The following is a 13,126-nucleotide window of genomic DNA, read 5'->3' as shown; positions in this document are numbered from 1 at the left end:
CGTGAACGACACCTCAAACCAACATCATATGAAGAAGTTATGGCCTGATGAAGTTTTCCGGAAACAACTAAAATTTTATAGGTAGGACCCATAATGACACTCAGCATGCTAAAGTCAGTAGTAGGATGTTGATTTTATCCGTACAGATGTTGATGCCATTAGGGTTATGTGGCCATACGGTCAAAGGAGAGCTAACCAGAACGTGACATGTGGTTGGTTATGTCAGCAGGCCAGTCAGTTACCCAATCAGTCTTATAGGCCAATTAAGACATGACACAGGTCAACCCAGTTAGCATGTCATAATTCACTAAGGAGGTGAAAATTTAGACCGGCCTAGTGGTCAGCAGTGACGAAATTGTCGCTTTTTTAAAATGCCCAATGACCCCTAGAAATAGGGTAGGAAACCAAACATTTGGATATTAAAATAATATTATTTTAAAATTAGTCGTTGACTAGCTGACAGGCAGTCAACCTCGTCGACCGACCAGCTGGTTGGCCAATGGCCAATAGCGGCATGTCTTATATATATAATATAATAAAACAAACCGACGGCGAGTGTCGAACCTGCCGACCAGTGTTTCGAAACTGGTGACCAAAATCAACAACCCGCCAATAACAAACTGCCACACACAACAAACTTATGGCAGACTTAAACCATGGGTAGCGGGTCGGGCGGGGGGTTGATCTTGCGACCTTCGCTAGCCAAACACCTCCCGCCACCAATGTGTCAGGGTCCTTTGTTATTACAGTCGACCGAAATGTTATTTTAATGCATCCATTACAGCGCCAGGGGGAGGAGGTCACATGAGGAGACCAGAACCCAGCATTGAACTATGCACATGAGGATCGAGGTGGGGAGAATATTCTTTACATATTACAGGGAATATTCCTAGAATATAGCTATAGGGGAATCTTATAGGAAATCTAAAATATTCCCTATAGCTCCAAAGGTAACATGCACAGAACTAGGTCGGCTTTATAGTAATTTTTCACCAGGAATCCAACCGTGCAGTCTGTTTCTTCAGTAGAGGTATACATTTTCAGGCCATCCCCAAAAGTGGAGGTATAATGTGTTATTTTGTAATTGTTTGTAATATGATTTTGCTACCTATTCATGAAAGAAGCCTCCCCACATTAAGCAAAGCCTGGAGACGTAGCCCACACTGGGTGAACTCCATTATTAAGTTGCTTTTATGCATTTCATGTCATGGTTGCATTTGATTTCCGCCTCTTTTATGTGTTTATGTCACTTGGTTACATGCTCTTTTAAATGAAATTGTGTATGCATCGTTAAAGTAAAAGATCTAGATCACACCTTAATTAGGATCCTTTAAGCACTAATAGATTCATACCTTTACTTATTTTTTATCCTCGTTAATGTTAATTAACCCAAGGTTAAGATGGACCCATGTTGCTTAATACACATGCATTTTATACAAAAATGAGTCGTGAAGATAACTAATACAAGCTAAGGCGAATGTTTAAATAATTTAGCTAATTCAAATTTTTTATTCCACATAAAATAAAGAGTTTTTATCTTGGAACTACTATGACACAAATATTAGCAAACACAATAAACAAGCCAAATGCCCAAGTGAGATTCCATATTAGGCAGTTGTTGGAATTATGCTTGTTATATGAAGGGGTAATTTACCTTAGGGGAGGCTCCCATCCATCCACTATGGGCTTGTATCTAGCCACGAGGGTTTTCAATCCTTTGCTTCCCTACTTAGGCTCTTCAAGTTGCTTTGGTTCAGAGATAGCCAAAGGGGAAGTCAAAAACTTGTCAAAACATCAAAACAAAGGACTTCAAGCACCTATTTCACCTTTCCTAATATTCATGAGCAACTCACCTTACGCTATGTTTATGTCAACAACCATGGATAAGTCCATAATGGGTTGCATGCATCGATGAGTGCTCCTTTGTGGCATTCCATTCATGATATAGGGTTCTTAGGTTCAATAATCCACAAGGTGGCACACATGTGCCATTTCTATTTCCACCTCCCACGCTTACACCTAGTTCTATAGATACATATGGACACGTATTAGGGACCTTCCATGTCAAATAAATTATGTGCAGTGTAGTTATTTAGTGAATAAACTCATTTTTTCATTTTCCAAAGATGATATAAACTATCTACTCTATTTGGTGCCATGTGTGAAATTCCATGACCCATGGGAGTGAATATCCTAAAAGCATTTACTTATATGTTATATTAAAAGGGAGAAATGAATAGTAGATCTTAAAGACCCTATCTCAAATTGATTTGGTATAATTATAGTACCAAAATATATACTCAATGGTTTATTTTAGCCAACACAATGAACTTTTGTATTAGGGAACACCTAAGTACTAATTCAAGCATTGGACTATGGGAAAATTCTCACTGGAAATTTGATCAATAAAATGTTGTGGATATTCCACTGGATAGTTTGTCACAACAAATCTGATAAAATTGTATTTAAAATCTGAAATTCTACACTATTACAATTTTATTAGATTTCTAGATCTATATATTTACTGTTAATAGTGCATGCATGCAAATTAAAATTATGCAGAAAATAGAGAACGATAAAATAAAATCTCACACACACATTTTTTTATATGGAAAATTATCTTCTAAGGAAAAAAGGGAACTCCCTAGATCTAGTGGCCTAATCTAGAAACAACAGGTGCAAAAAAAATCAATGTTTTCCTTAAAGAAATTAGAATATGGAAGAAAGATCTACCTGGAATCTGTAATAAGCCCTCCTCTTCTCTTTGCCTGTAAACCCCAACTCTAGCTCCAAGCACTATAAATGAAACCTACAAAACGACTAAAACAAGCAATGGGACTATAATATCCACATAACATAAACTAATGTCTCTAATCAAAGAGTCAAATGGCATTGAAATACATAAGCATCAACATGACACAAGTATAGGAAAAATGAGTGCTTTTTGTATTATTGAATGAAGGAGAGAGTTACAACCATTTATAGATGCTTGACTTTGTAGATGTCTCCCCAATTGTCTTGCCCTTCCTTGCGACAAAGAAACCTTCAAACTTAACCCCAATGCATTAATGGAGGATAATGCATTAATGGAGGATGATTCCTTAATCTCAAAGTAGCGGCGTGAGGGTACTAGTAATCTCAAAAATTCAACTGAGACTCAATGGGAGGAAGTGAATTTATAGGGTAAAAGTGGTAGTTTAGGATTTACCAATGTAGGATTGAGATCCACATATGAAGTAGGATAAGATATAAGACCTCTAGAGTAGGAATTCAAGATCTTTATTAATGGTAAATGGTTAAAACCACCATAGAAGCTTCTAGAAGTTTCGTAAATATTTTTTTATTTTTGCCGAAATTATAGAACCATCACATCTGGCAAGGAGAGAAACCTGCGTTGATCAATGCAGGTGCTCAATTATGCAACTTGCAACCATTGCAAGTAGACTAAAGTGCAGAGTGCGTTGGTGCCAAAAACATAGTTTTTGAGTTGATTCACCCAGAAACTCAAACTTTTTGGAGAGGTAATGCTTAGGGCTTTGCAAAGGGATAATGATAATATGTTAAGGATGTTGATTGATCTGATTTTTCAGGCCATTTGATTGGATGTGACAAAATTACGTGTAACACATTTGACACAAGATATGCTCTGGGAAACCCTTTTGGGAGAAAAACCCAACTAGAAGGTGAGGCCTCTTTTCTCTCTTTCATTGAATGGAAATATGGCTACGAGGACAAAGAAGTATGGCATTTGGCTTGTGGGCTGCTATAGTGCACAAATCCTCTCTGGGTTCTCTACCTTCTATCCCTCTTGATTATTTTTTCTTAGTTATGGAACAAATGTGCTCAAAATAATGGAATACCTTTTCCTCCTAGTGGCCTGGTTATAACACAACTTGATAGCCTACTAGTGGTTATGTTTGACTACCTCAACTCTTAACTAGAGTTACAATATAAACTCTTCTAGAGTCTTCTACATCATCGTCATAATGCTAGCCCCTTTTCCATAAATCTTGCATACAGGCTCTGATTGACATGATTCTTGCATCATTTGAAAGGTATCTGTGTGTAGAATAGGATGAGAAGGTGTGGTGCTAAAAGGAAAAAAATTTACCCCTATAAGGTTTCAGACCTTGTTTTTCCAAACTAGGTCTTGCAAATAAAATGGTCTTGTGAGATGATTCCTCCACATTTTCCACTCTAAAAGCATTGAGATGGACAAAAAATAATATAATAATCCAATTCAGATCACACCTCCTCATTTTTGGAGGCTTTTCATCCCCAAAATCTTATGTTGAATGAGGTGAGGAAATTTTTCCCTCCACCTTCTCTCAGGTGTACCATTTAGATTTGCATAGAAGTTGTTGTTATGAAACCAGCTCACAAAAAGATAGAAAAGGAAGATCCACGCCTTAGAATTCATCCTCTTCGAGGGGACAACCTCCTTTACATTACATAAATGAACAATTCTTGGATGATACAAATGACAAAACCTCCTTTCTATATATAGGAGTCTAGGGAGTCACAATATAATCCAGCCGACCTAACAATAATAATATAAAGCCACAAAAATAACAATAGAGGGATTCTATGGGGCACAGAAATAACAATATGGGGATAATAGGGGCACAACAATATAAATAAGGGGTATAACTACAATAGTAATGGGGTAATCACTAGTATTATAGGGACCCAACATGCCCCTCTCCTTCAAAAAAGTGTTGTCCTCAACGCTTGAGTAGTTCTGGATACTTCTGCATAAAATTCTCATCCTCCCATGTGGAATCTTCAGCGGATAAGTTCTTCCACTTGATAAGATACTCTGAAATTGATCGATTTCGTAGCTGTCGAGTTCTTGTTTCTGTGACTGCTTCCGGTTCCAATATAATTTTTCCTTCCTCGTCAAGTTCTGGCAATATTGTTTGAATTGGGAGCTTGTCACCTATAACCTTCTTTAAACATGAAACATGGAAAACTGGGTGCAATCGAGAAGCTGCAGGAAGCTCCAATTTGTATGCCATAGTACCAATCTTTTGCAACACCTTGTACGGACCATAATACTTTGGTGATAATTTATTATCCTTCTTAGCTTGCTTTAGGGACATTTGCTTATATGGTTGTAGCCGTAGGAATACCCAATCACCTACATCAAAACTTCTTTCACTGCGATGTTGATCTGCCTGTTGTTTCATTCTATTTTGTGCCAACACGAGGTTATCCTTTAAGAGTTGGAGGACTTGTTGTTGATGTTCGATGTGATGTTCCACTGCCTGAACCTTAGAATTTTCTCTTAAATATGATGTGATGGATGGTGGTTGATACCCATAAAGTGCCATAAATGGGGTCATTTTTGTTGCTGTATGGAAGGAAGTGTTATACCACCATTCAGCCAGAGGCAACCATTTGACCCATTGTGTCTGTTTATCAGATACAAAGCAACGAAGATATCCTTCCAAACATTTGTTTACTATCTCAGTTTGCCCATCAGATTGAGGATGATAAGATGAGCTATGAGCTAACTGAGTACCAAGACAAGAAAATAATTCTGTCCAAAAATTTCCAGTGAAAATGGGATCTCTGTCACTTACAATAATCTTTGGGTTTCCATGTAGCTTTTGAACTGTTTCCATAAATGCAGTAGAAACTGTACTGGCTTTAAATGGATGTGATAATGCACAAAAGTGTGCATACTTGGTAAGTCTGTCAACTACCACCATGATGACACTCTTTCCCTCAGACTTGGGTAAACCTGTGATAAAATCCATTGAAACCTCCTCCCAACGTTGGCTTGGAATGGATAAAGGTTGTAATAGACCCGGTGTCTTAATTGTTTCAACTTTATTTTGCTGGCAAACCAAACATTCCGCCACAAACTTTTGAATATCTGATTTAAGGCCATCCCAAAAAAATTCCTTCTTAACCCTGTGGTAAGTTTTTAAAAATCCTGAGTGCCCTCCTAAGGGAGAAGTGTGCAATTCCATAAGAATCTTTTGTTTTAGCTGGGAATTCTTACAGAGGTATAAGCGATCTTTGTACCATAACGAATCATTTTGCCAGCTAAATGTATCAGAAGTACTGGAATCTTGTTGTAGCTTTCGAATAAGTGCCCACACTTCTTCGTCATTCTTCCATTCCTCCCTTGCTTCGTTTATCCAATCTGGTTGGATAATAGAAATGGCACACAACAATGCTTCCACATCCTCATCCTTTCTTGAGAGTGCATCTGCCACCACATTTTGCTTCCCTTTTTTGTAGATGATTTCAAAGTCATAACCCAACATCTTTGTGACCCACTTTTGTTGCTCTTCAGAGGATAATCTTTGTTCTAAAAAGTATTTAAGGCTATCATGATCCGTTTTTACCTTGAAGTGTCTTCCCATTAGGTAGGGTCGCCATTTCTTAAGTGCATGGAGTATTGCCAACATTTCCTTCTCATAAATAGCTTTGCTTAAAAACTTTCCCTTGATTGGACGACTTTCAAAAGCAATGGGTCTTTCATCTTGCATTAGAACAGCACCAATTCCATTTCCTGAAGCATCACATTCCACAATAAAGGTTTTTGTGAAGTCCGGTGTAGCTAAGACCGGTGCTTGGCACATTGCCTCTTTAAGATGTTCAAAGGCCTTTGTTGCTTCCGGAGTCCATGAAAATGAATCTTTCTTCAATAATGTTGTTAGAGGTGCTGCTATTCTCCCATAATTCTTAACAAACTTGCGATAATACCCTGTCAACCCAAGAAATCCTCGCAGATGCTTTATGGATGTGGGGATTTTCCATTCCTTAATGGCTTTAATTTTGCTAGGGTCTACCTTAACTCCTTCATGAGATACAATATGACCCAAATATTCCACCTCCTGGACTCCAAAGAAACATTTGGATCTTTTTGCATATAATTGTTTCTCCTCCAATAGTTGTAGCACCCTGTCAACATGTTCAACATGATCCTTCCAAGACTTGCTGTAGATTAGTATATCATCAAAAAATACTAACACAAATTTTCTAAGGAATGGTTTGAAAATTGAATTCATCAAACCTTGAAATGTTGAAGGTGCATTGGTAAGGCCAAAAGGCATGACCAAAAATTCATAATGACCCTCATGAGTTCTAAATGCCGTTTTCGGAATGTCTTCAATCTTCATTCTGATTTGATGATATCCTGAACGAAGATCCAACTTGGTGAAGTAAATTGATCCATGCAATTCATCCAGTAATTCATCAATAACAGGAATGGGGAACTTATCTTTAATAGTGAGCTTGTTGAGCTCCCTATAATCCGGACACATGCGCCATGATCCATCCTTCTTGTGCACCAATACTACTGGAGCTGAGAAAGAACTTTGACTCGGTTGAATTATACCAGCCTCTAGCATTTCTGCAACCATACGTTCAATTTCACTTTTTTGGACATAGGGATATCTGTACGGCCTGATGTTTGGAGGAACACTTCCTGGAATCAGATGAATAGCATGATCATGATCACGCATAGGTGGGAGACCTTTGGGAGTCTCAAATACCTTGGAATGATTGTCCAGGACTTTTTGGAGATCTGGAGAAATAGATGATTCCAATGTGGAAACATCTAGCGAACATAATTGTGCAATTACACCTCTTTGCTCCTTTTTTAGAAGCTTTGTCATGCCATTAGAGCTGATTATCTTTCCTGGTTTCCCTGCAATACCCCTTAATTCAACTTCCTTTCCTTCCACAGAAAATTTCATGAAAAGTTCTTGAAAATTAAAAGCTATTGTACCCAAGGATTGTAGCCATTGGACTCCTAGTACAACATCAGCACCTCCCATTGGAATGGAAAGCATTGGGCTAGTCAATACATATTCTCCCATGGATAGCTTGATATTATGGCACTTTCCAGAACAATTTATTGTTCCTCCATTTGCAATCATCACTTGACACTCTGGTGCTGGATATAGGAAGCAATTCAATTCTTTTGCTACCCTACAATGAATAAAATTGTGGGTGCTTCCTGAATCAATCAACACTATTACCTTTTTCTTCTTGATTTGTCCTTCTATCTTGATGGTTTGAGGAGTGGTAATTCCCGCCAATGCATTACAAGATATGGTCGGATTTATTTGTTCTTCATCTAGGCTTTGTTCCTGGAATATATCCTCTTCTTTTGACCTTTCTTGCTCCTTTTCTTCTTCCTCTTCACAATCTATGTAGAATAATTTCTTCTCAGCACACTTATGACCTTTTGTGTATTTGCTATCACAATTGTAACAAAGCCCTTTTGCTCTTTTTTCTTCCAATTGTTGTGGTGTCAACCTTATAGGTTGTGGAAGACTATGGGCAACAACACTTCCGTCTTTATAGTTGTGAATGGTATGCTTCCTAGTTGCCATAATTTTGCTTTCCATTTTTCTTGCTAACCTGAATGCCTTCTCTAATGAATCAGGTTCCCAAAGGCGCACATCATGTTGGATATTATCCTTTAAAGACCCTATGAACACATCAATCCTATGCTCCTCTGGAATATCTTTTACCCTTATGTTCAATTTTTGGAACTCCTCAATGTGCTCCATTATTGAACCCTTTTGTTTGAGACTTATCAATTGGCTAAAAAAAGTGTTGCTTTTTGTATCCTCATAATGTGCTATCAATTCTTCCGTAAAAATTGCCCAAGTGATAAATTGTTTACGAGAACAAAGCCATTGATACCATACAAACTGATTTGGTTCCAAATATAAAGTTGCCATACGTACCTTTTGTGTGTTTTGCACATTATTGAGATCGAAGAATTGCTCCATCTGTAATATCCATGTGGCGGGATCCTTGCCATCAAACTTCCTCATATCGATTTTTGGAACATGGTGAGTCTTCGATCCAACATTAGAGTCTATGGAATCATGATTAACATTTCTTTTGTTCTCATCATGAGTTTCCTTTACTACCTTTTCACCATTAGTGACCCTTTCTTGTAGCAACTTCTTCAATTCATCCATCTTATCATCCATGCCATCAAATTTAGCGTCAATCTTAGCTTCCATGCCATCCATCTTAGCTTCCATTCCCTTTATCTTAGATTCCACGCCATTTACCTTAGATTCCACGCCACTTATCTTAGCTTCTGTTAGCTTTTGTGAGCGTGACATTTGTTGCACTTGTTCTTGTAATTTTGATATATCATGTAGCATTTCTTCCTCTTCTTCATGAGTCATGCTAGAGCTTTCAGGTTCCTTACTAGGTGTTTGCATTTTCTTTCCTCGGGGCATCAGTTACCGATAATAATGCTTTACTATGCCCTTTGAATTCCGTTAAACCAAGCTTACACAAAAATTAAAAAAAAAACTACACACCTTTTTTCACTTTATAGAAGCCTGATATTGAATCTGATGTATCTCTGTAATTTCGGATCATCCAATTCTGAAATTTCTACCTGTAGTAGCCTTCTACGTCCTCTTTCCAATGCCACAAGTCTGAGCCAAATTGGATTCTCCAAGGAAGAGTTATGTGAAATCTCCCACAGTGACTTGCTTTTAGACTGGTTCAGTAGAGCGAACTTGTACGACGTGCCACGAGTCACTGTTTCAACCTTTGAATCTGAAACACACACACAAGAAACTACAGTCCGTCCTCTTTCTGTACCTTTTTACGAAATTTCAATCCGATCCTCAGAGAGAGAGTTATGACGATTTTCCCCAGGTCACCTGTTTTGAATGTAATTCAGGAGTCTGCAAAAAGACCAACTTCCTCAGATCATATCTCCGAAAATATCGCGATAAAAGCTCTGAAATTCGGACCCAAGGTTCAGCGCCAATTCTTCTCAAATGGGTTTTTTTTGCGACTTCTGAAACGTCACAGAAAAAAGTTATAGCGAAAATTCCACGATGACCTGTTTGGAGCAGCGAAACCCTAGAATCCAAAGCTCTGATACCAAATGTTATGAAACCAGCTCACAAAAAGATAGAAAAGATAGATCCACGCCTTAGAATTCAGCCTCTTCGAGGGGGAAACCTCCTTTACATTACATAAATGAACAATTCTTGGATGATACAAATGACAAAACCTCCTTTCTATATATAGGAGTCTAAGGAGTCACAATATAATCCAGCCGACCTAACAATAATAATATAAAGCCACAAAAATAACAATAGAGGGATTCTATGGGGCACAGAAATAACAATATGGGGGTAATAGGGGCACAACAATATAAATAAGGGGTATAACTACAATAGTAATGGGGTAATCACTAGTATTATAGGGACCCAACAGTTGTCCTTTCAACCAAATCTGACAAAGGTCATGTTGCCCCTGTCTTGTAGTTCTAGACCTCTTCTCCAAAATTGTATCTTTTTTCAACTATGCCTAAGCATCTTGTGCCAAATCCTCCAAAGAAGGTAGGACATGTTCCTCTTTCTAATCTAGCATGGAAAGATTATGGAGTTTCAAGTTCTCTACATTCACAATTGAGTAAGTGCGCATATATGGTGGTAAATTGAGTCAATAGGCATTATCACCCACCTTTTCTAGTATCTCAAAGGGACCATACCTCAAAACCTTGATTCTCTTACCATGCCTCTGTATCCATTCCTTGTTCAACTATATCCATACTTCATCTCCCACCTTGAACGATTTACTGTCCAAAAAACAATTTTGTTGCTTCTTGCCCACTAATGGTCTTTTTACAGGGCATCAGAACACACATCTTGCTTAACCTGCCAACTACCATGAACAAGTAGTCATGTCCCTTTCTGGTTGTTGGTAAACCTCCCACAAAGTCCATGGAAATGATTTCCCAAGGATGAGAGGGTACATGTAAGGGATGATATAGACCTTGTTTCCTGTTGCTAGGATTTTTTGTACAACAAAGCATGCATCCTCTTATGAACCTAGATACCTTCTCTTGCATCTTGGGCCAATACACATACCTCTACAAGTTGGCCACAGTCTTCCCTACACCAAAGTGTCATGTAACCTTGGAGGTGTGAGCCTCTCTAATCAGCTGCAATCGCTCACCTTTAGGAACACATAGCTTATATACCATATAGATTAACCCATCCTAGAGATTATAGTCAACAATGTTGTCACCATCATGCACATGAATCTGACTTTGTAACTGTTGTAGGGAAAAGTATCCGACTCGGATGACCCTATCCCACTCTAAGGGTGATAGTACCTCAGCAACAACTGTAAAGAAAACTACTTAAGGTTTACTTCTTTACGAAAGCAAGAGAGAATGAGGAAATGCACTAACCGTTGCCTTGCGCTTAATGTCGAATCCAAACTCTTCTCTTTGGCTGCTTGCTCCCAGCTCCTTGCTCTTTTGCTGGCCCAGCTACAATGAGATCCTGCAAAATAACAAAGAAGGAAACTACAAGAAGCATGCATTCATAACTGATTCAAGGATTAGCATAAATCAAATATACAATCATCACAATACATCATTGAAACAAATGCATATAGAAGAACCTCAATAGCTTTTATTAATGAAGAAGTAAAGTTCTGAGAGAGTTACAACCATTGAAGGCCCCAATCCAGCAACACCTCCCAGCAGAAAGAATTTCTCCTCTTCACCTCCTTCAAGCAATCACCCAATAGCTCTATAGTGAAACCAACAGCATATCATTACTTTGCACAAAATTCCAGCCTCCTGAGCTCATAGGAGAGAGCTCAATATATAGATGAATTGAGAAAGGATGAGTCAGCTTGCAACTGATGTGTAGCTGCCTTGTGTCCTCTCTCTCTTCAGTTGATCTTCAGTTCTTGAGTCCACTTGGAGAACCTTGCTTCCACTTGGAGAAACAGAGCCTCTGACTCATCACAAGGCGAAATCCCTGACCCAAGTGTCATTTTTGGAAGATTCCAGAGCAATGACTCAGTGTGCCACTTGTCCCATCTCGCTCAGCGCAGGTGGCCTTTGTTCCACTTGCTTTGCAACGCAGGTACACCATGGAGGAGTTGAGTTTCAGCGCAGAAGCCTAGTGGAGCACCTGCTTTGATTTCAGGATTGCTTGTTTTTGAGTGTTTTCAGGTGGAGAACTGATCTGAGAGTTGTTGGTTTGCTGACCTTGTTCCTCTAGGGGTAGGAACATCATGTTTAGGGACTTTGGATCCCTTGGATTATTGACAATTCATGCCTGATGCTGCAAGGCACAAAATTGTCTATAACAGATGCCCCCTAAAGTATGAGGTCGTTTATCGGGTGAAATGCTTTATTAGGAGGATTCGAAGTTCATTCAATCTGCTGAGAAGTGTCCTGTAATAAGATACAATACAATACATTATTTTTCATTCTTTTTCATGATCTAGCTGAGGCGGGCATTCCCATGCTCAGCTTTATAAATACATTTTGGTACATAGAACAGACGATCGTCTGATAATAGACTGATAATTCTCTGCTGAAATTATCATCCTTTGAGAAGGATGATCATCTGCTGCAATGATGTACATATCAAATGTCTTTATATCCTGAATATATATCGCAGCCCGGATGGATGAAACTAGATCCGGGGTCTTCAATCTCTTCCGATCTTCACTCGATGTACAAGTCGATCCATGTGAGAATTTCTTGAAGTCGAACATGGAAAGACATCGCTTGATTACCGGTCAATGATGTAAACCGTTAACAAGCGCGAGAGGAATCACCGATAAGGATGATGACCCTCAAGGTACCGCAGTACAATTCACATGGTGGGAATAAAGGACTTGGCGTCGACCACCATGCAAAATCTTCTGGTCGAAGGTCATTGATGTATACCTGTCGCCGGAAGTGAGAAACTTGCCATTGAGGCATGCAAGCTTCAAAGTATTGAAGGGGGTGTTCCTAGATCAACTCCTTGGATAATGAGCTGATGTCGACAAGGAGCGATCCGTCAAAGGAGGGCCTTAATGAATCCCACATCAGTGACACGGAACGGAGCTAGTGATTGTGATGAGCTGAAAACAAACTGTGGTGTATGATTCAGGGTGGCGGTCATGAAATGGATGAAGGACAATGTATGGCAGTGGATGGGACTCGGTTGACTCTTTGCAGAACAACATCTCTTGAACATATAACGACACTGATGTGATGGATTGGTAGCATTACCCCAAATGTGGATGGTGTGGCGAGGACCATGGTGATGAGACCGGTGAATGAAACAACCCAACCCGATGTGATACGGAGGACAAA

Source organism: Pinus tabuliformis, chromosome 8 (assembly GCF_031772625.1).
Source record: "Pinus tabuliformis cultivar Carrire ecotype Pingquan chromosome 8, CPIR1, whole genome shotgun sequence".
Lineage (NCBI taxonomy): Eukaryota > Viridiplantae > Streptophyta > Pinopsida > Pinales > Pinaceae > Pinus > Pinus tabuliformis.
This window is presented reverse-complemented; position numbering follows the sequence as displayed.